At 43.7% G+C, this 24,590-nt stretch overlaps 1 protein-coding gene across 2 annotated transcripts in view; it reads left to right on the top strand.

Annotated features, from left to right (window-relative positions):
* Window positions 1-9,007: 9,007 nt before the first annotated feature.
* The window catches only part of ngfb (nerve growth factor b (beta polypeptide)), a 33,837-nt gene continuing 18,254 nt past the window's right edge, over window positions 9,008-24,590 (top strand). For both annotated transcript variants that reach the window (XM_052075295.1, XM_052075296.1), the window contains exon 1: window positions 9,008-9,172. The gene's annotated coding sequence lies outside the window, so the exon portion shown is untranslated. The remainder of the gene's footprint in view (window positions 9,173-24,590) is intronic.

Here is a 24,590-nt window from a genome sequence, read left to right as displayed (position 1 = left end):
TGGATCCTTGAGACTTTTTATGGTGCCTTTTAAAATGTAGATATATTCATTTAATTTCATGTTGATCAGTGAAACAGGTGTTAGGTCCTCGAAAATACTTTTTACTTGTGTCCAAACAAAGGAAATATATGTCACCTCAACATAAAACCTGCTGTAAGATTTATAGTTTGTACTGTTTTTCACACAGAAATCCTGCAAAGTTTCCTCAACAGAAGACCCAGTATTACTTCATTACATGGTGAAAGGGCAACCATTCAGATGATCACGTACCTCATATGTATGTAGCAGCACAGAGGGACTCGCCTCCGAGACAGATTTCTCCTATGGGAGACCTAATAAAAAGTCTAATCAAATCAAGTCAAATTGGGTTATCCCCTCCAAAAAATAATATTAATTCATTTTTAAAAAACGTGTTTTTTTCTCCCGAGGTGTGTTTGAATGACTTTTTTGTCTATGTGTACCCTGCGATTTTCTGGCAACCAGTTGAGGGTGAATCCCACCTACTGCCTGAAGACAGCTAGGATAGGCTCAAAAATGCCCGTGACCCGTGAGGATAAGTGGATTAAAAAATGGATGGATGGTTGGTTGGATGGATGAATGATTTATTGCTCTTAAACTTCTCATTTTGAGTAACAAGGCAGAAAGTAAATGGGAGTGAGTTTCAACATAGACTTAAATATATTAAATATTGCCACACAGTGACCAGTAAAGAAAAGATTGAACATTTTATAAATGTCTACTATTCAAGGACTGAATTTAGGGACATCGACACTTCAGAGCTCATTCCCTGTTGGCCCCCAGTATGCGATTGAGTGACCTCACACTTTGTTTGAGGTATTCTCCGTGGATCCGATTTAGTATATAACGATTGTTTCAACTCTTCAAACATGAATTTTGCCAAATAAATTGCTGATTTATGGCAGACAATCAAAAATCTTCCAACACTAAAATGAAAATATCATACAGAAATGATATTTGTTGAAATGCCAATCACTGTTTGCACATGAATTGCAGCGTATATCCACAGGGGGGCAGTAGATAGATTTAGTTGCCCTCACTTGAGCCTGGCTTGTTTTCTTTTCCTTTTTTTAACCATCTTGTTTCAATTGGAAGCACACGGAGGGGTGGCAGTGTTGGAAACAAGCATGTATGCTTAATTGGAAATGACAGAAAACGTTCAGGGGATTTTTTTTCTTGAGGTTTTCTTCAATTACAAATGTTTCAAGTGAGTCAATCACATGCTCAACTCTCAGCGGGGCAAGGGCACATGAAAATAGTTGTGAATGAGGGTCAGACTCAATGCACAAGGGACCACTATAGTACTTTGTTACGTTCTAACATATGGCCTGCAATAGGCTGTAAAAGTCCATGTTACCATACAAACTTCATGAGATTTTTCCATGCATTTTAATTTACATTTAAATTCACTTGCACACTCTAATGAGGTCCAACACAAGAGATGTCGCCACAAACTACCTCCACAATAATGCACTATTCGTTTTTGAGGTATTAGTTTGAAGCTTATTACTATAGATTGTATGTTATTTTTATTGTGGAAATATGCCATAATGAGAGCTGTTCTTAATATTCTGGCCCTCTCCTTAGCCATATAATTAGCATATGAGAACATTTCTTGGTCCTGAGAAATCCCAACATGACCTTCCACCAAGAAAAAAAAGGTTGTGTGGGTCTGTGTGTGTGTGTATACTTCTAAATTGTGTGGGATAGGGTGCTTTGCTGTCAGAAAAAGACATTTTTGGCCCCCAAACCTGCGGTATTTCATAGTTTTTACTTCATCACATCCAAGTATCTGCTACCGCAACACAACGTCAAAAAGTCTGTGTCATAAGATATCGTGTGTGTCCATTTGAGTCAACCATATTTGTTTCAAGTAAGCAGTATTTTCGTTTCAACGCTAAAATTGCTTATTTGATGTTTTCCAGAAAGGGTACATAGTCTGCTTTGCTGTGCTAGGACCTATGTCAGCTTATTAGCATTCCTACAAAGGAGAAGCTGATGAAAAATGGAAAGAGTCATAAAAAGGCTCTTATGATAATGGTAAAAAGAAGGATGTATCACTGCTTATTGACTGTGTAGTAAATAGGACATTATTGATCCATTAATGTCTACTATGGAATTAAAGCACCTGATGAAGTCAGGATTGTCCCTCATTTTCTTCTCTTTTTTTTTTTTCTTTAAAGATGTAATTATGTTTAACTTAGTAAATCAAAATTGCCTCAAACATTTTATGGAGGATTGAGGCAAAAAGGCAAAAGGTTCACTCCACCTTTTGAGTATCAAGCAGGACAACCAACCATACGTGCAGACAGACTCTCTCACAAACTCACTAGAGAGGTCTTGAGGAGGTTCCAACATGAAATTTTGCCATTTTGGAGTCTTGTTACTCAAGTGGAAATTCGATCCAATGCAGAAATGTCCTACACAACACGGTCATTGTCCTGAAGCAATGAGGAGGCTTCCACCCAAAAAAGGCTATCTTGCCGGGGGCCTAATCTGGCCGGGTAGTGGGGGGAGTAGTTCAAAGGTCACACGCTTCGGATGACGTCTGAGCAAAGGCGCATCGGATCACTCGATCTCAATTCTGAGAATTATGAAAGCGACATCCAATTCCCTGTTCTGTAACTCGGCCACTCTTGCTTCTCACTTTGGCCCCACCGATCAGTTCGTCTTTTTGTAAACCGACTGTCTGAAATGGTGGAAAAGGACATAGTGGAAATCCACATCTGGCCCTGATCATCTCCATCTACAAGTTTCAACCACAAGCTAGTGGAGGAACTTGGCGGGACACTCTTCACAAAGACTCTGCAGAAGAACACTTAGGGATCACACATCAGGTTCTCAGTGAGGGGGCTATGTGTATATTATTTATGAAAGTAAATCATATTAGCACTGAGCACACGGAAGCAACAAACTCTCCTACGTCTCTATTAATATACTGTATAAGAGGGGTCCGCTGAAGTTTTCAAACTTGCTAAAATGTGACCTCATGACCACTCGTAGATGTGAAATGGGAGTGAAGGAAAAAGAGGCGCAATAAAAAGGAAAAGGAATGAATGGGAATAAGTTCCAGAAGAAGGCAAACGGCAGGAAGGAAAGAAGCAAAGCACAGAACGAAATAAAAGAGTGAATCTTGGGTGATTGTTATGCCAAGCAGTATTCGGCGTTGGGCACCCGTCTGTCTTTCCTGTGCTCATGTATTGACCCATATGCCTACTAGGGATGTGAATCTCAGCACTGAGGACGAGTCGATACACATCTCGCTGCACTGCCAGCGATGCGATACTTAAACAATACATAGAATTTTCTGGCGATACGATGCGATATGTTTCACCGTCGTCACAATGTGATACGATGCGATACACATTAAGTTCAAATCAATGCGATCCGATACGATACAATGCAATTTGTTGCGATATTGTGCAATTAAACATGATGCAAATAAGCAAAGAAAAAAAGCTTTTAAAAAGATGGAATTCAGTATGGTATTACTAATAGGATACCACTTTATTCCTTATAAACAGTAGAGCTTGTAAAACAACTTATTTAAGCCCTTTCACAATTGGGTTTTGTGCAAAGAAAATGTAAACAATTTGGCACCTGAGACTCACAGCTGTTGCTATAGTGTAAACACAAACAGACTATTCTCACTGAGTGTCTTATATGAAATATAATATATATATATATATATATATATATATATATATATATATATATGAATCTATAGCGCAAGATGTCCACCCATCCACTGTAAGTGCAACTCTTTGCGCACTGTTCAGCGACACAGTAATCTCAGTTCTCACTTTGTTGTACACATCGGGAATATGTTTGTAAGTGAACACAGACCTGTCTGGTATTTTATACCTGGGTTCCAAAACGTGCACGAGCTGTCTGAAACCCTCGTTGTCCACCACGCTAAGGCTGGAGGTCTTTGCATATGAAATAAGCAGTGGCCTTAGTTATAGCCATTGCGCGGTCACAGTGAGTTGCAAGGGGACTCCCAAAATAAGAGGCAATTTTTTTCTGATCCTGACCTGGTTTACCAAGAGTTTCTCCGGTGTCCGACGAGGAACTGGGCGGGGAAGCGGGAGGGAAACTTGTCGGTGATCTGGTGTCATCGTTTTAAGTGGGTCTGCATATTTGTGGTGCTGCCGTTGTATGGCTTCTTAGTGCGACATTCTTTGCAAATCACGGAGGTTCTATCAAGCTTTCCGTCTTTCTTTTCGAAGCCGGAGTATTTCCAAACACAAAATTTGAATGTTGCGGCTGCATTAAATATAGTAGTTTAATCGCTGCTGCTTGCGCTAACTTCCATAATGTTTCGCTAGTTGTGTACTGGACTGTATGTGACGCACGGCTACCGTCCGTATTCAACACAAAACGCAAAGCAATGATGGTGCATTTATTGCGCCTATGAAAGGGCAGATAGGTGACGTTTAACATGAATAAAACGGCGCTTGAATCGGATTTTACCGATACCCATCAATGCATCGTGATGAATCGCGATTTCACCCGTCAATCGCGTCGTACCCAGTGAATGAGCCGATGCACTCGGATCGCGCACGTGCGCATCGATGTATCGATTAATATCGATTATTTTCCACACCCTTAATGCCTACTCAGTTTGGCTGCTCGGATGCCTGATAGGAGCTTTCGTGTGGTGCTAATGCAGGTTATAAATCCGTAGATTAATGGAGCCGGACACTCCTTATTATAGGGCCCCCTACTGGGGGTCCTTTATGATAAGGACTGTCCCACCTTGGGTTAACCATTGTGGGTGGATCCCTGATGTTAGCAACTGGTGTATTTGTGCTGCTAGGCGAATGACATAAGCCATCGTGTCAAACTCAGGTCCCGGAGGGCTGCTGTCCTGCATGGTTTCCAAGTCTCGCCATTGCAACACACCCGATTCAAATGATCTGATCATGAGCAAGCTCCGTGGAAGCCTGACATTGATCCTGTTCATTTGAATCAGGTGTGTTGCAACAGGGAGACTTGGAAACCATGCAGGACAGCGGCCCTCCAGGACCTGAGTTTGACACCTATGACACAGGCAGACGCTACAGATCCATGTGCACCAAATCCAGTAGACACTTAAACAGCTTCTTCCCTCTAGCCATTAACTCCTTAAACAGTCACTGACGTAGTCACTCTTCTTGCACCACAAAATGGTACTACAAAACTACTGGTTACTCTAAAATGGTTCAATGATTTTGTTGTTTACGATGATACTAGTGCAGCGTGTTATACCGGAGACAAATTCCTTGTGTGTTCTACATACTTGGCCAATAAAGATGATTCTGATTCTGATGCTGATAAGCGTTTTTTCATTCATCACCTAAATCGTGACCTTAACCTCAGTGGTGGGCAGTCCTGAAGTACCAATTGAAAGGTCGATCAGTCCGTCAATGATGGACTCTAATTTTAATTCTGAGGACTGCCAGAAACCTGCGCCACATATCTGGTGTGTGTTGTTTCGTGGGGGTGACTGCAGCTGGTTTGCTTTGGGCAGAGGGGAGGAGGTTCTCCTCGCCCTCTGACAGAAAAAAAAACAATGTAAGCATCGTTAGTTAATCTGGTGACCTATGGTTGTGTTGGATACAAATTCCCCATTCTCCACGCCTGCTCCTCTTTTAGGTCGCCCCAGCTGCGAAAGAAAGTTGGCTGTGTTGTGTTAAAATGTTTAGACTAGTTTTGGGCGCATAGAACATCAATCCATCCACTTTCCAATCCACATTATTCTCACAAGGGGCATGCTGGAGCCTATTCCAGCTGTCTTTGGGCAGCCATTCGCAGGGCACACAGAGACGAAACAATCACACCAATGGTATTTTGAGTGTTCAATCAGCCTGCCACGCATGTTTTTGGAATGTGGGAGAAAACCGGAGTACCCGGAGAAAACCCACGCAGACATGCGGAAAAAAATGCAAATTCCACACAGGAAGGCCAGAGCCAGGATCGAACACAAGACCTCTGCACTGTGAAGTTCACGTGCTAACCTTGCTCGCACAGAACATACAGCTGCTGCTGCTGCAAAAAAAAAAACAAACAAACATATAAAATATATATATTTGTGTGTGTATGTGTGTCCACTTCAAACAAAATTGTTGGAGATTGCACTATTCAGAATTTTGATACCATTACGTTCTGGTTTGTCCAGGTGAATATTAACTCCAAATTATGGTTATCAGCCTCTTGACTACTAATTCTTTTCAGCCCCGGCGGTCTATCTCTGATTTAAAACCCCTCGACGACAGTAAATCGGAGAAGGTACTTAGTAAAAATCAACTGTTTTATTTGGGGTGCTGTTCTGTGAAATTGACTCTATTTCCAGTGTAAACTCTGTGCCTTTGCCCGATAAAGATTGTAAAACAGTGGCCAAAAGCTGTTTTAATAACATCACGCCCCCTAGCGTTGCGAGCGCCTAATTCAAAGCGGCGGTAATCCCCGTGCGTAACACGCTAAGGAGATTTGGCGTCCATATGCTCCTATTTGGCTCCAGATGTGCGAGGCCGCTGACATCAGTGCGAACACAAGCGGCGCATTTAATTCTCCACCGCCGTCGTCTCACTTATGAGGAATAAATCACCGACTCCCCTGTGACCTTGGAGTAACCTTGGAGCAAGGCTCAGATGAGGAAAGGACACCCACTGTACACATGCAGTATTCAAAACAGTGTGAAACCGGATCCCATAAATGGTGCCGATAATGAAGGAAACTTTTGAAGAACAATTTTCAATTTTTTCCAAAGTTAAAGGGTAAATGTTTGGCACTCGACAAGTTGAACTTGAAAGATGTGCTGCAAGTTCGCCAGTGCTGCCTCCAATTATAAATCCGATTTGTAAACTTGAAATGCAAAACTTACCCTGCAGGTTGAATGGCACACACGAGGTGAGCCAGTGTGAGACATCTGCTCGCGATCAGCTCTCAAGAGAAATACTTTTGGGAATTACTGTACTTATTCTCGCTTTACACGCAACTTCGTAAAAAGTGCACATGTTTGAGATTGGACGGTGGGAAAAAGGAAAAATAAGAATGAAGATCTGACTTTTGAAAACTGGATGCCAGGGATTTGTTTTCAAAGTCATTATTCGATCTCAACTGATTCTTTAATGCTTAGAGTCATTGAGGGCATGTATGAATGTTACTCCATTGCCGAGTATTCAATTAAAATATTTGCAGATGTTTAGTTTTTAACTTTCATAAATAGAAACGAATGCTGTTTCATTGATCTCAGTTGGTAAATATGAAAAAAATCTGCACTAACAATGTTGGAGTCTGATCTTTGTGCAAAATGAAATCCTCTTTCATGGTTAGAAAACCATATCGCTGTCATAATTAGTGGCACCGACCAAATTGATAAATTTGGAACTTGACGATCTCAACCCCGTTTGTGTATTGATGAAATAGAGTTAACTTTTAGGGCTTGGTATTGAGGATTTTTGACCAACTTTGTGTTTTGCGGAATGTTGCAACGTTAGGAATACTACACTGAAGGCGCATTTGCAACAAAGTTGGGTTTAGTTTTTCCATTGCAAAAATAAAATGGTATAAAATGAACTGATCCATGTCGGACCACTTTTTGGCAGTCTTGCTGTGTACGAAGCAACCACGGTGGCAAAGAGACACATTGCAGCATACCTGTCAACTTTTCGTAGCGCCAACCTGTATAAACTACCAAAAAATCCTTATAAAGAGCAAAAAATCCTGATAACATATCAAAGCATTTTATATGTCAAAATAACGGCAAAAAAACCCACGAAATTTTCAATGATATTTATTGTAGATCTCTATAATACAATGTATATATACAATGAATATATTTGTTTCCTTGTAGAACTTGCTTGTACACTACCTAAGTATGCAATGAATACTCTTCTGTTTTCAACTGGGAAACACTTGATTTACTGGAAAGTTATCGGAAATTAAGGCATTCGATTAGACTAGCACTATTCTGGGCAAAAGCAAACGGAACTATCTTTTGGGGGACAGAAATTTTCAGAATCCATATGATTTGTGCTATACGGCCATATATGTAAGATTCACCACAAAATGTGTATGAACTATGGCTAAATCGTATGAGTTCACAGGTATGTTGCAGTCCGCTGGAAAGACAACGGTCACGTTCCCAAACGCCCGATGCTGAGTTGGATGTGAAGAAAGAAGAACAAGGTTTTCAAATGATCAACTTTTAAGTTGAGGCTTTGAATATGCTAGCAAAGTTAAGTTACAAATTGCTGTGACTCCTCCTCATCAGCCAGTTCCTCAAAGGCGAGAGCTAACGTGGAGATGACCAGAAGGGATAGTCGGAAATATTCATCTTGACCTTGACAGATTTCAGTGAAACAAGTGACACACATCAATCCCAGGAATTATATTGCTCACTCAGACTGCATTTTGTTTAACCTGATATAATTTGTTGTTTTTTTTTTTATGGTGATGTGATGTTCAATCAAGGTGTGTCCTCTGTTTACCATCAAAAGTGTCTTCAAACTTTTAATCGGACCCTAAATAAAGAGTAATAAGTTGTCACTGAGCTCTTTGATGATAAAAGTAAACAATGGTCCACAGGATGGGAAAGAGAGAATTGTGTTTGCAGATTACTTCTGCAAATAAGCGTTAAACTATTTACCATGATGGTTCAGAGTGGTATTTTTGCTGATTTGGCGCAACCGTGGACCTCATCTGCGTTTATTTACTCCCTTTGGATTGCAAAATATACCCAATAGACCTTTATAGATCAATTAAGGAGCGCAAACCTTTACAAGGCACTTTAATACGGCCGGGGAGGAAATTCTCCACGTGACTCTCGAGGTTTTCAAAGTAATGTATCGTCTCACAAGTATTTGCGAATACGACAGTCTTGAGTCGTCCCTAAGAGCCAGTCAAGAGGCCCAGGACGAAACGGGCAGGCACTAGGACCTCGCAGCACACTCAACAAAGACGCACAGTGCCCTACCGTACTTGCTCACTATTCCAACTCCCGTACTTGCTGACTATCACAACAAGTTTCCGACAAGTGCAGTGTTCCGAGAGCAACGTTTGGGACAAATGACAAAGAATGTGCTCGTCTCCTCCCGGGCATCCTTTGGACGCGACCTGGAATATATTTCAATAATCCTCTGGAGCAGCAAGAAGCGAAGCTTTTGCAGAGGTAGACCCCTATTTCTCTTTCAAATCCTTGGAATTACAGAAAAATTGCAAAGCAACAGAAGTCGTTTGAACAACGTTTTAGGCGTTAAAGAATGGAGCTTAATTCCCGCTTTTTAGGCGCAACGCTTTCCAACTAAGGCAACTTTCTCAGGTTTCATTTGCACAGTTTTTACATTTCCTCCCTCCGTGTTAGGTGATAAACACAACCTGGTGGGGGGATTTACTGACTACTGTACTACTGAGACACTTTCTGAGGGCTGAGCGTGTTGTAGGTCAGCTTCAGAGTGGAACCTCCATCACCTGCGGGACTACTGCTGAAGCATAGCTGCGGGGATCATCAGGTTACATCGTGGCTGCACACCTCTTCTCTGGAGGTACAAAAAAAAATCCTGCAGAGTTCCTGGGTTTGTGTGGTATGTTGGCGTGGAAACAAGGAGGTAGCTGCAGGGCAATTTCCTCAAATTATGCCAAAGAGCACAGTAAATGAATGATTGCGTTCTTGTCATAATAGCAGGTGATTATACCGGAGAAGACTTGCTACTATTTGGAGAAGATTTGCTCAGGGTTAATCGTTTTCCTCAAAAAACATTCCCAGGTCTTTTTTTTTTTTGGTCCCCGTGAAAAACCTGGACATTGTTTCATAGTTTGCATGCATACATCATCTTCCTCTGGGTGCAGTAAAGCATGAACTCCTGCAGATGGTATTACTGTTCATTGTTCCACAAAGATTATTTTCCAAGTTTTGTCAGGAGACAAACGGCAGTTTAAAATACTGAGGAGTGATGGAAAAACGAATCAGGGTGGGACAGCGAGGAACTTGAAAGACATTTTGGCAAGAAAATGTTACAGACAAGCAAAGCTGTCACTTTTTTGTGCTTTTTTTGTCAATGTAATTTTGTCAATTAAAGAGGTGGAGAGTGTCAGGAAGACTTTTGCCTTGGTTGTGACTCCATTTGTCCTCAAATTGTTCCGCTGGAGGAGAAACTGTAAAGTAGTCGTGAAACTTTGGTCACAAATGGCTTGGTTGAGGGGTCAAGTGGCTTTTAAGTAACTAGCAGATTTTGAGTTCGACGCACCGTTGCCTGCAGAGCTGTCGAGGTATCCTTGAAGATGTTAATGCACTGATTTACTTGTGAAATAACGGTGTCAAGTGGTATTCATAAAGTTTTAACCATAATCTTAACCTATACCACTGAGGCCCGTCGCACACTGAGCAACGCGGCGAAACTCCACTCAACACTTGCGCAGTTTGCGGGGTCCTGCATTGCCGAATCTTGCCCATTGCTTTTGGGGTGATTCCGAATTAGAATTACAGTTGTGATGATGTCACAAATAAGAGCCGATTTAATGCATGGAAGCTTTCACACAGGTCGAAAAATCAATTTCCACGTTATAAGCTAGAGAAACACTTCGCCCACCATGTGCCACCAAGAGATAGAAGTAGAGTTTATATACTTTGGATACAGGACACACGTTGTGTTTTACAAGAATACTTCCACATATTTATAATTTCGTATCTACAAATGACCTGCAAAATATGCAGCATGCAAGCGGGATATGTGCCGCACTGGTTACATACAAATGAATGGGAGTGAGACCCACCTTTCCATATATCCCCATTATCTCATCATTATTCTCAGCCAGGTCTTCTTTCTGTAGCAACTCTGCGTCATCCTTAACTGACATATCTTTTGGATTAAAACAAGATAAGGTACAGCATACTGTACGAGGAGCCTCAGGTGGCGATGCAGGCTAACATATTTCACATCACAAGGAGTCATAATGCTAAGTCGCCCAAAATGCAGGGGTCAGTGGCCAACCGTCATTTTTTATTTATTTTTTTGCTTTGGGCTATTTCGTTTATCAGCGTTATTTGTAGAATATCTTGGGTTGACATTTATTTTTCAATGGAAATTATGGTGTTAGAATCCCTTGATCTAAAAGATCAAAAGTGATAACGCCCCAATAACAGCCTTTGACAGTCTGTCAGAGATTTTCTCGGACAAAGTTAAAGAAATGACTCGGCACACAGGAAAATTGTTTTCAATATTGGCGCAAGCGGATCTCTGAGAGCAAACGACGGTTAGTTGCTCCGCGATCACACTTGGATCCGCCAGTTCGAACTTTTATTGCAAAATACAAGAAAGACACTGCCCCAGAGATTTGCATACCGCGCCCCCCGGTCCGGCCCCTCGGTAGTGATCTGATCTACCCGAATACACAAGTCACAGACCTTGCTGATGACAAATGTCCACCTGGGCGCGTCAGCTGTTCCCAAACTGTCTTTTGGAATTCAACAACTCTTTGTTCCCAATTTGTTTATTCCCACTCTGTGATTGAATCGAGACTTCGCCCCCCTTGCTTTGACGTGATTACTCAAGAAAAGGCCCTCTACCCAAACGGCCGACACCTCTGAGCTGAGCATGTCCAGACATGCCCAAATTAACCGAAACTTTAAACATGATACAAATTTGTTCATAGATTTCTCTATCACAGTCCCAAAAACATTGTTGGTCTTTTTCATTCGCATTGAGTCATCTCTTCCTTGGTTTCAGTGAAATTCATAACAAAGTAACGGACAGCTGAATGCATCATCATTTGAGATGATTACTGATCCCCGAGGAGCAATCGATAATGAGACACACAGACGAACAGCATTCCATTGAAAGACCAACTGTCAATTTCTTTATTATTGAACCTGAGCTTGTATGCTCGGCATCTTCTGGCCCACACATTGCGGAGCATGCCTACAGGTAAAGTCACTGCTTGGGAGGATGCTTCTCATGTCTTCTCTCATCAAGACTTGGCAAGAAAAAAAAGGCAATGTGACTTGGGCCTTTACTCATCAGACATGTGCGAGCCCACTGTTTAGACATTGGGACTATTTCTAATGCTTTCAAGCACGATGTTGGCTGGAGGCAGAATGAGGTTGAACATATTTGGGCGGAAAAACAAAAAAAACAAAAAACAAGTTGATCCGCAGCTGGTCCAACTGATTTTTCTTGGGTTGGCACTCTGAGGGCTGCCGATGGGTTTAGTGTCATTTCATGGCATTGTTTTTCCTGTGAGACCACAAACTACACCTCGGATTCCGCAACAGAGAGAAAATGTGTACCTTTATAAGGGACAAGTCCAAACATCTTCTGTGTTAGCACACATAGATTAGAGCAGTGGTGGCCAACCTGCGGCTCGTGAGTCTCATGCGGCTCTATGGCTGGTTCAATGCGGCTCCAGGGCTTTCACATGATGGTCAAAAACGCCTTGGCAGCGGCGCTGCCATTCAAACAACGGCGCGAAGTGCAGCGTAACTTAAGATGTCAGCCTATCATCAATCTGGTTACTTGATTGACATATAGGAAAACCAGTCAGATGACAACTGAATTTTGACCTTTAAGTCACCGCTCATGCGCAAAACAACGGCGCTATGCTAGTCAGCATTTTACCTCTGGTTTTAAGGCAGGGCTGTCCAATACGTCGATCGCGATCGACTAGTAGCCAGCGGACAGGTCCCAAGTCAACCGTGAGGAGGAGAAAATGGGAGAAGAAAAAAAAGATGTATGTGTCTGTGTGTTTCGATTTCATTCATGTTCGGGCCGTTTCGGCTGTTGCTCATCGTGGCGTACGAGTGTGCTTGCATATGCGTGCAAATGCATAGTTGGGCGCCTGCGTGCGCGTGCATATGCTTGCATCGCGTGAGTTTGGTCGCTTCAAAAGTCGATATTCGGTCAAAACGTTTGGCCACCCCTGCCCTATGTGGCAAGCTGACCCGAGTAGTAAGTAACCGCTGCAGCTCTCCTGCAAACAGTGCCTGCTTTGATTGGCAACAACGGAATACAAGCCAGATTTGAAGACGATTGTTCTAGAGAAGGAATGCCAAAAGTCCCCGTACGAACTAAGCAACATGCATGTTTATGTTGAGAGGGAGGAAATTTCATCTGTGCTGTATGTTACATATACGTACAGCACATTTGACAATAAAGTTGGATTCAATTCAATGCATAGTAAGAGAAAAACGTTTTTATATTTTTGTTTGTGGACTTGGTTGAACTGAGAGTTTGTGTGCGTGAGACAGTTCATACAATATGCATTGTTGAAAATGACTTAGTGTTGGAAGAGTCAATTTCTGTCGTTTTCATGTTAGTGTGTGTCTCTCTTTGTGTGTGTGTGTGTGTGTGTGTGTGTGCCCGCCCATGTGTATGATGTGGCTCTTTGCAGTACCACAGTAAAAAAATTGGCTCATAGTCTCTGACTGGTTGGCCCCCCTTGGATTAGATGATTTATTTCATTGTTTTAATCTGATGTCCATACGGTATTTGAGGATTGTATGGCACTTTCGAATCCATCCTCCATCCATCCATCCATCCATCCATCCATCCATCCATCCATCCATCATCTATCGCTTATCCGGGGCCGGGTCGCGGGGGCAACAGCTTTAGCAAGGAAGCCCAGACTTCCCTCTCCCTAGCTACTTCTTCCAGCTCTCTCCGGGGGATCCCGAGTCGTTCCCAGGCAAGCTGGGTGACATAGTCTCTCCAGCGTGTCCTGGGTCTTCCTCGGGGTCTCCTCCCGGTAGGACATGACCGGAACACCTCACCGGGGAGGCGCTCAGGAGGCATCCGATTCAGATGCCCAAGCCACCTCATCTGGCTCCTCTCGATGTGGAGGAGAAGCGGCTCGACTCTGAGCCCCTCCCGGATGACTGAGCTTCTCACCTTATCTCTAAGGGAGATCCCGGACACCCTGCGGAGAAAACTCATTTCAGCCGCTTGTATCCGGGATTTCGTTCTTTCGGTCACGACCCATAGCTCGTGACCATAGGTGAGGGTTGGGACGTAGATCGACCGGTAAATTGAGAGCTTCGCCCTTTGGCTCAGCTCCTTCTTCACCACGACAGACCGATACAACGTCCGCATCACAGCAGACGCTGCACCGATCCGCCTGTCGACCTCCCGCTCCCTCCTACCCCCACTCGTAAACAAGACCCCAAGATACTTGAACTCCTCCACTTGGGGTAAGATCTCCTCCCCGACCCGGAGGGGGCACTCCACCCTTTTCCGACTGAGGACCATGGTTTCAGATTTGGAGGTGCTGATTTCCATCCCAACCGCTTCACACTCGGCTGCAAAACGCTCCAGTGAGAGTTGGAGAGCCCCGTTTGAAGGAGCCAACAGCACCACATCATCCGCAAAAAGCAGGGATGCAATACTGAGGCCCCCAAAACGGACCCCCTCAATGCTTCGGCTGCGCCTAGAAATTCTGTCCATAAAGGTTATGAACAGAATTGGCGACAAAGGGCAGCGTTGGCGGAGTCCTACTCCCACTGGAAATGATTCCGACTTACTGCCGGCAATGCGAACCAAACTCTGACATCGGTGGTATAGTGACCGCACAGCCCGTATCAGGGGGTTCGGTACCCCATACCCACGAAGCACCCCCCACAGAACTCCCCGAGGGACACGGTCAAACGCCTTCTCCAAGTCCACAAAACACATGTAGACTGGTTGTGCGAATTCCCACATACCCTCAAGGACCCTGCTAAGGGTGTAGAGCTGGTCCACTGTTCCACGGCCGGGACGAAAACCACACTGCTCCTCCTCAATCTGAGGCTTGACTTCCTGACGGACCCTCCTCTCCAGCACCCCTGAATAGACCTTACCAGGGAGGCTGAGGAGTGTGATCCCTCTGTAGTTGGAACACACCCTCCGGTCCCCCTTTTTGAAAAGAGGGACTACCACCCTGGTCTGCCAATCCAGAGGCACTCTCCATGTTGACCACGCGATTTTGCAGAGGCGTGTCAACCAGGACAGCCCCACAACATCCAGAGCCTTGAGGAACTCCCCCTGGGGTCTTGCTACCGAGGAGCTTTTTAACCACCTCGGTGACTTCAACCACAGAGATGGGAGAGCCCACCTCAGAGTCCCCAGGCTTTGCTTCCTCCAACGAAGGCGTGTTGGTGGAGTTGAGGAGGTCTTCGAAGTACTCTGTCCACCGGTTCACAACGTCCCGAGTCGAAGTCAGCAGCGCCCCATCCCCACTGTACACAGTGTTAGTGGTGCACTGCTTCCCCCTCCTGAGACGTCGGATGGTGGACCAGAATTTCCTCGAAGCCGTCCGGAAGTCGGCTTCCATGGCCTCACCGAACTCTTCCCATGCTTGGGTTTTTGCCTCGGCGACCACCGAAGCTGCGTTCCGCTTGGCCAATCGATACCCGTCAGCTGCCTATGGGGTCCCACAGGCCATAAAGGCTCGATGGGACTCCTTCTTGAGCTTGACGGCATCCCTTACTGCTGGTGTCCACCAGCGAGTACGGGGGTTGCCGCCACGACAGGCACCAACCTGTCGTGGCGGCAACTGTCCTGGTGCCAAGTGCACATATGGACACCCTTATGTTTGAACAAGGTGTTCGTTATGGACAATCCGTGACGAGCACAGAAGTCCAATAACAAAAGACCACTCGGGTTCTGGTCGGGTGGGGGGCCGTTCCTCCCAATCACGCCCCTCCAGGTCTCACTGTCATTGCCCACGTGAGCATTGAAGTCCCCCAGCAGAACAAGGGAGTCCCCAGCAGGAGTACTCTCCAGCACACCCTGCAAGGACTCCAAAAAGGGTGGGTATGCTGAGCTGCTGTTTGGTGCATATGCACAAACAACAGTCAGGACCCGTCCATCCACCCGAAGGCTGAGGGAGGCAACCCTCTCGTCTACCGGTGTGAACCCCAATGTACAGGCACTGAGCCGGGGGGCAATGAGTATGCCCACACCTGCTCTGCGCCTCTCACCGTGAGCAACTCCAGAGTGGAAGAGAGTCCAACCCCTCTCGCAAGAACTGGTACCAGAACCCAGGCCGTGTGTGGAGGCAAGTCCGACTATATCCAGTCGGAAATTCTCTGCCTCACACACCAGCTCGGACTCCTTCCCTGCCAGAGAGATGCCAAGAGCTAGCTTCTGCAGCCGAGGATCGGACCGCCAGGGTGCCCGCCTTTGGCTGCCACCCTGCTCACATTGCACCCGACCCCTTTGGCCCCTCTCATGGGTGGTGAGCCCATGGGAAGGGGGACCCACGTTGCCGGCCGGGCCCCATGGGTGTAGGCTCGGCCACCAGGCGCTTGCCAACGAGCCCCACCTCCAAGCGAATCCATCCTAAGCTTCTTAATTATAAAATGGAACTAAATGATACAACTTGTTGAATATTTTTAATATTGTCAACAGTATACTCAAATGTGCAGTCTTGTTTAGTTCCTGATGGTGTTGCATAAGCGCTGTGTTTGGAAAAAAAAAATCAGTGTCTCGTCACTTCATGACAATTTTGACTGTTTAACTCATTCACTCCCAAAGACGTTTTTAAACGTCTTTTCAGACTTGGTCCAGAATTGGCTGGTACTGAATGAGTTACATAACGAGACTTTCTGCATTGCACACCCTGTAAAACAAAACAAAACAAAACAAAAAACAAAGGTTAGCAAGCAATGAAAACATTTTTACTTACTTTTAAAACTTACTACTTACAGAAAGACGAACTCAACCGCCGATGCTTTGTTTTGATTACCAAGTGCAGACTCACTTAAAAAAAAAAATAATAATAATGTTATGGTTTCAACAGATGAGACCGCCAGTCAATGTTGATGGAACAGCTGTCCTAAATTAACAGCATTGGTAATTACATGTTTCCGCAATGGTTAACAATCCAGTGTGCAGAAGCTCCTGAAAGTACAAAAAACGTTGTGAAGACTGGGAATTGCGAGAGAGAGAGAGAGCACCACACTTGCTAAGGTGCAAGAAAGTAAGATTAGAGGCTTCCTGCTTATGTGAGGTAATATTTTCCAATTAAAAAAAAAACAGCAGCATGCATGACAAGCGGTGACGGCGGCAACTCATTGACGAATGACGTTCAATCGTCAATTATTCTGTCTTCTTCATTTGCACTCATGAAAATGACACGGATAACGAAAGAGATGTCCACATACGGCCATATTGATCCTCAAAAGATGGGAAATGGCATCTTCCATCTTCAAATCATTTGACTGGAAGATGTGTTTCGATGTGACACTGCTCAGCAGCGCCCTGCGCACAAACGTCAGAGACACGTCAATTCAAGTCATTGTTGTACACGTGGGACATCAGACTGCTGTGGTGGCACATGACTGATTGTGTATTTACCAGACTCAGACACACAGCCAGTGCATGACAGTGGTCCCCAACCTTTTTTGTGTCATGGACCAGTCGGGACAAGTACATGCTGTTTGCGGACCGGGATCAATTTTTTAAAATTGCTTTTAAATTGCCAGTTCTAAAGCACTGGTACTGACAACGATGATGTCAGAGTAATTCAACATTTTATTCAAATACATTTTTTTCATGAATTTTAAACAGTGTTGTTCTACTTTACAACAAATGTAGAATAAAGTCAAATAACCTTGTGAACTATTAAGAAATGGAAATATCAGGAACAATAACTACGCCTTATAATGTAAACAGAATCCTTTTTAAGTTATGCTCCTACATATGGCGTTAGCATCATTAGCATTTGCAAATGTGACTGATCAAAAGATGACGCAATTGATCATCCGGTGGCTGCCGGCTAGTTAATTAGCGACTAAATTGCTAATGTTGACGCGGGCAGGCTGGACAAACTCTGCTGGCATTTTCATGCTTTCCGCTTGATCACTTGGTTGCCACTTGTTCAAATGATTCAAGAGGTTTCTTGTTTTGCTCAGATTGAATTTTGTGTCCATTAAAAGATAATTTGCCATTTGGCATGGCCTGTGACATGAAACGTTTTCATGTTTTATCATGGCTATTACATGGGTCACATAAAGAAAATGAAAATGATTTGATGGTTCAACACAATTTTTTTTGCATTCGACGGAATACAACGGAATATTCAAAAATATCAACAACCAGGGATGGGGTGGATTTCTGGAATTTCGAGAAAATATGTTCATTTCCCCAACGGCCGTTCATGGGCATCACGGCCTGACAGAGGACAATTACTCCCGAAAGACAAGAGGTTGTGTTAGCCCATGGGTGCCCAAACCTTTTTGACCATAGATCTACTTTTCGATCAACCAACCTGCCGCGATCGACCCGTTACTGTGCACGCATGCCATGATGAGCAACAGTCTGACACGGAGGCATGCGGCGCACTTCGGCAACCTGTTAACGATCGTAGCTCACACGTACCGTTTTAAAATGCTTCTCTCGGCCCTCCAGATTCCCATTCTTTGCCCCTCGGCGAATTGTACAAAACAAACTCTGAATGAGAATCATGATAAAGATATAGCGCAACAACTCTGATCACAAGCTGCAACTGCAGACTGCTGAGTGCAAACAACTTCCGGTGATGCAGTCACACTTCACTGTAGGTTAAAAGATTACCTGCTTTATTTGATCTTATTTTTTAGAAACTTTTTTGTGAAAGTGAGACTGATAGAATGATTAGAATGCAGTGTGCATTAACACAAAAAATATATTACTAACATGCACAGAGACACAAATGTTTGGTTTTCTTCCCCCTCTACATCCCTCGGATCGACTTGGGGGAGCAGTCCTTGATCTACTGGTCGATCGCGATCGACGTAATGGGCACCCCTGCGTGAGCTCCTTCCTCGCTGACATCCAACCTGATATATCCAGCCTTAGTGTGTGTTCACAACGGCAAGCACGGAAGCCTCTACGCAGGCATGTCCCGTCGTCTCTCGTGGCCTCGAGCGTTCTCCCCACGAAGGCAATTCCCATATATGCAACACACGCAGCTGCCGCTTGAAAATTCAATGCTTTGCTGCAGGAAACTTTCGATTGGATTTCACCTCCCCCTCACATACCGTTGTACACAAGTGAAGATAGAGTACAACAAGGTTAAGGATGAGCTGCAGAGACCACACCCACAAAACACACGCAACAGCTCATTAAATCGTGTGACTCACGAATCACAATAGCCCTGAGGTCTGGCTTGATCATTTAAAACATGCATATTTTTTGAACTAAGAGCCAACCAAAATAATTTCCTCATGCTAGATCATCCACAAATACAGTACAATGCAGTTTAAAGACTTTTGATCATCTGTTATTAAAAAAAAAAAAGAGTAGGAATTATCCAGCATTACTTTCATGTGGACTATTTTGATTTGAGTGAACGTTCAATCATACTGTTGCGGCCTGGTGACAATCCTGAGTCATGGGAGATGAATTACAGTTTTACAATCAAGTATTTTGTGAAAAATACACTGTTCTGCCCACAGTAAAAGTTTTGGGCCATTTCATTCCTGACTCACCAAGCTCGTTCCCATTCTTCGAGTAAATCATCGAATCACTCACGGAAAGGATGGCATCAGTGTCCTATGCCACGCACTCCAGAGGAGCTAGACATCACCAGTAGCCTCATCCTGCTGTCCGTTCGACAAGATCCTTTCCCTGACGAATATGCTGCTCTCCAAATAGATCAAACCGTCCAGAGCTCAAGTCCTATTGTAGCTTTCGATCCCTACCCGAGTGACGGCCTCATTAAAGTCGGTCGTCGTCTCAAGCATGCTTCACAAAATCAAGCACCAAGAAAATGAATGGGCAATGGCCATCATCAAAGCCACATTTCCAAGCGACGACGGAAAGGTCAGAAAGTTCAAAGTGAGGACATCATCCCAGGGCGTCTCGAAGACATTCTTACGTCCCGTCTCGGATGTTTTCATGCTTCTAGAAATTGAAGAAACTGTAAAATAGTTGTAGTGGCATTAGTAATGTCAGACGGGGAGTGTTCTGCCCACAGTAAAAGTTTCGGGCCATTTCATTAATAGAAATTCTGTTTAGAATATTCATTTAGTTATCGCGGTGCATTGTGGGTAGCAGACGCCATGTTTCATCAGGCGAGTCATTACAGAAACCCTGACCGTGGTGGTTGCAACTAGTCCTCTTGAGTTATATTCCTTTCGTTTCACCTTCGAATGCAATGGCTTTTCACTTTACTGTTATCGCTACGTGTTAGATACTATGAGTATGTTAACGCAGGTCAACAGCATGCCAAACTCATTTATTCATGAGGAAACTGAGCGTCTTGCTCCTTTATTACGGTCTTCTTGACGGCGTACAATGAACTGTGACATCAGCTCAATGAATTGTAGAGTGAAACTGAAATGGACAGATTTAAAACATGCATTAATATTGTGTACACAAATAGAATACAAATCGTCAGGTGTTTAACAAGGCATTGCGTTGTTTGCCACATTTTCTGCTGCATTTATGTCCTTTGTTAAACACCTGACGATTTGCGTCGCGCCCCCCGTGCGTCTTTGAATGGTTTCGTCCAACTACTGAAATTGCGCTGAAAGATTTTGAGAAACAACAACAACACAACCAAGACCTGTACAAAAGGTAATTCAGCCAAACTTTTAATGCGGCCTAATTGCAATGCCAAAGCTCATCTACCTTGACGGAGGTACTAAAAATACAAAAATGCCTGGTGCTCTATTTCCAAGAATATCTCATGCCTGCTATTGTTAAGAGAGCGTCCAAAACACTAAAACGCAACATGCAAAGGCAACCTATTCGCCCTGCGAATCCTCACAAATCTCACCGGGAGACACGCAAAGCTATAAAAGAATGATCTGCTCTACACTTGTTTTCCTTCAGACAAGCTGCTTCTTAAACACATTCCATGATTTATTGTGTTTGCAGCACAGCACACAGTGTGGGCCGCGAGGTACAAAAGGCGACGGACCTGCTTCCACGATGGCCGATGGTGGAAAGAATGACGTAAAGAGCAAATTAATTCCTTGCGACAAGAGTGAAATTATAACTTTTCCGTCGATATTTTTGCTGGCAACGGAAGTCGCTGTGCTTTCCAGTGACTGAACGGGCCACTGCAATCAAAGAAGCGTTGGATGGGATTGGTTTGGATTCCCAAGCATGCTCTTGTGCAGTTCAGTTTGACGCAATCGTCTTCTTTATAATGGAGGAAATCTGCCGTGTTGTGTTTATTGATCAAGTCAAACTGTTGCCTCACGTGTTTGTCATTGACACTCATTATATTTCATGTCAACTGGTATTGGAAAAAAAAGCTGTTGTGGCCGTATGGAACATTCCTTTGAGAGCTGGTTTAACTTAACTCTGACAGCGTGCATTTTAATAGATTTTCATACACGTGTGTGTGTGTGTGTGTGTGTGTGTGTGTGTGTGTGTGTGTGTGTGTGTGTGCGCGTGTCTGCGTGCGTGCATGCGTGTGTGCGTGCGTGCGTGCGTGTGTGTGTGGAACAGGAAGTGTCGATTCTTCTTACGAGAACTTTGCAGATTGTAAATCACACTCACAGTTGTGCAAGCGCATGTATTGTGTTACACGGCGGAGGAAAAAAAACTAATGCCACGCTCGTCCAGATGTTACCTTCAGATCTTCTGGACATCACAGCTGGCGCTAAGTTTGGATGGAGCGTTAGGAGCTAATTGTCAGTGCTGCAAAGGATGAGACCGGCCTTTATAGAAGCGAGGGACATTGAAGGAATGATGTTTAGGAATTGTCATGTGTGTGGGTATAAAAACAGTGCAATGGTACCTCTACTTACCAATGTCTCTTCATACGAAATCTTCAAGTTACGAAACGCCTCAACAGGAAAATATTGCGTCTTGTTACGAAAGAAATTTCACAATAAGAAAGGTAAAAATACAGTATGGGCTGCTACTCGTAGCTCCAAGTTTCCTAAACTCAATATACTTATAGCTGCTGTGCCAGTGGCTATTACCTAGCATCTTCCTGGCATCCCATTGGCTAAGACGGACCTCTACCGAATGGGTCTATGTGTGTAGATAGATAGATAGATAGATAGATAGATGTGTTCTTGTCATTCGCCCCTGTGGCCATGAAACGTTCCTATAGTTTGACGTAAATGTGATTCACCCAGAAAAAGTGTTCACCAGTCGGGCGATCGCTCACTATGCTGTTTGCCTTGGACAATTTGGAAGGATCGTGAAAGACGACAAAAACAAAAGGCCTAGGATCAGTTCTTCACAAAACGCCATGCAAAAAACACTTCTGAGAGAGCACACGAACTGAAGACCGCAAAAAACGATTAGGCTGCAGTCAAATTTAAATGACCATCATTTTTATTCTTTATTCTTTGTTTTTTTTTATATTATGCACAACTTTCATTTTTTGCGCAATAATAAAATTGTAACATGTATTTGTTACATATTTTGATGATTTTTTTTTATGCTTAAGAAAAAATTTATGTTGAATTTTCAGGCGGCTTGGAACAGATTAGGGCATTGATATGGAAAATGCGTCTACTTACAAAATGTTCTAGTTCAGAAATTTCTTCCAGAACAAATTGATTTCGTAAGTAGAGGTACAACGGTATTTATACTATACATGTTTGAGATAAAAGCGCCCACCTAGTGACTGGTTAGCGTGTCGGTCTCACAGTGCAGAGGTGCAGAGTTGGATTTCGGCTCCGGCCTTCCTTTGAGGAGTTTGCATGTTCTCCCTATGCCATTCTCAACACCACTTTATCCTGAACAGGGTCACAGGGGTGCTGGAGTCCATGCCGCCCTGAACTGGTCGGCAGTCAGTTGCAGGGCACATATATAGACCAACAACCATTCACATCCACAGCGTCACTGAGTGGAAACCGACCCCACACTGCCCATTCACAAGTCAGACAATGATAAGCAGATGGCTGAGAAGTCATTGTTTGTGAGACCAATCACTGTCATGATTTCATGAAATAAAATGCAAAACAACATCAAAATACAACCAGGAACAAACCCAAGTCCAAAAGCCGCGTTAATAAATCTGAAGGATATGTTGTTTTTAGATCTGATCTGAATGAATGTGCCATCCATTGCAGTATGCAAAATGGCGATCACTGTGATTAGGTGTTTGCTCGCAAATCAGTTCACCTCCGTGTGAAAGACGTGCGCTGGTTGTTTTAAGTTGAGGGGGCTTTTTCACACAGGGTCATGTAGGTTAGGATTTTGAATTTTTCACACCACTACAATAGACATATCAGTGATGTTATTTTTCCTGGTACAAAAACAGTCACAAAGAGAGATTATTGTTTTCCACAAAATCACTAACACACACACACACCCTTTTAGGAACAGTCATTATTCATGGTGGGGTTAAAAAAAATCCCTGATGTCATTTTTTTGTTATTTTTAAAAGAAAAACACCAAACCTCAAATTAATCATACGCTGGTCTGCTGGTGTAACAACTTTGATTCCCACATAATCAAAATCTTAATCATCCAAAACACATTTTCACAAACATGTATGAATGTCACCCTTGACCAGAGCTCCAGTTTGCGGTCCAGTTTTCGTAGCTTTGCTTGGGGTTTGTCTTGTTTTCTTTGTGTGCGTGCCTTGGTGGATTTGTCAGATTATTTTTGTTACTTTTTTTGGGGGGGGGAGTGCCAAAATAGAAGGATCCAACCCACCGAGGCATAATAGAATTTCCAACTGAATGTAGAGTGGCGCTTGGTCTGCTCCTGCCTTCCTGAAGTCCAGGATAATGTCTTTTGTTTTTGTGGTATTCAGTGGCAGGTTGTTTGCTGAGCACCACGCTGACTCGTCTCTGTAGTCAGACTCATCCCCCCCGTGAGATGAGTCCGACCACGGTCGTATCATCCGCAAACTTGATTATAGTGTTTGAGAGATGGGTCGGAGAGCAGTTAAATATTTAGAGAGTGAACAACACGGGTCTCAGTACACATCCTTGAGGAGAACCGGTGCTGAGTGTGATGGTGGAGGAGAAGTGGGGGCCAAGTTGTATTTGTACAACTTGCACAAATACAACTTGGACGGACTGTGGGCATTTCCACCAAAACGTCATGGGAAAACCCATAAAGTGATTTCATAAAAACTAGAAAGAGGAAGTCATGCATAAGCCAACCTTTGAGGACAAAACCCCTTATCTCCTTGGTGGAGGGAATAAATAAGTACCTATGTGGCTCATGAGAAAAAACAAAATAGCCTTAGGAAGTAAAAGACAACACGGTTGCCAGAGCAATAAACTGAACCTGGCTTTATTAAGCCCTCGTAGTGCTGCAGGACAATCGATTGCGTGTTTTCTCCATCGAGCAAAAATGACTCCACATATACATAAACATCTAAAATGACAGCAGGTCTGTCTGTCATAAATATATTTATCAGTATCTCGGGGGTTGGAGGAATGGGATGGATAGATAGGAATATTTGATTTAAGAATGATGGATGATAGAATTTCATGAATGGATGATGACTGATAAAAGGACACATGGATAGATGGATGGATGGCAGAGGTCAAGGAAGGAACATATAAACAGATGACAGGGTGAATGACAATGGGGATTTCTGTCGAGAGGATACATTTACGAATGGTAGATGACTAACAGGCCAGTCTGTGAAAGAATCCCATTTCAATGAGATGTGGCCTTGGTGGAGATCTATGATATTTATTGTTA

Source organism: Hippocampus zosterae, chromosome 9, assembly GCF_025434085.1.
Source record: "Hippocampus zosterae strain Florida chromosome 9, ASM2543408v3, whole genome shotgun sequence".
Lineage (NCBI taxonomy): Eukaryota > Metazoa > Chordata > Actinopteri > Syngnathiformes > Syngnathidae > Hippocampus > Hippocampus zosterae.
This window is presented reverse-complemented; position numbering and strand designations above follow the sequence as displayed.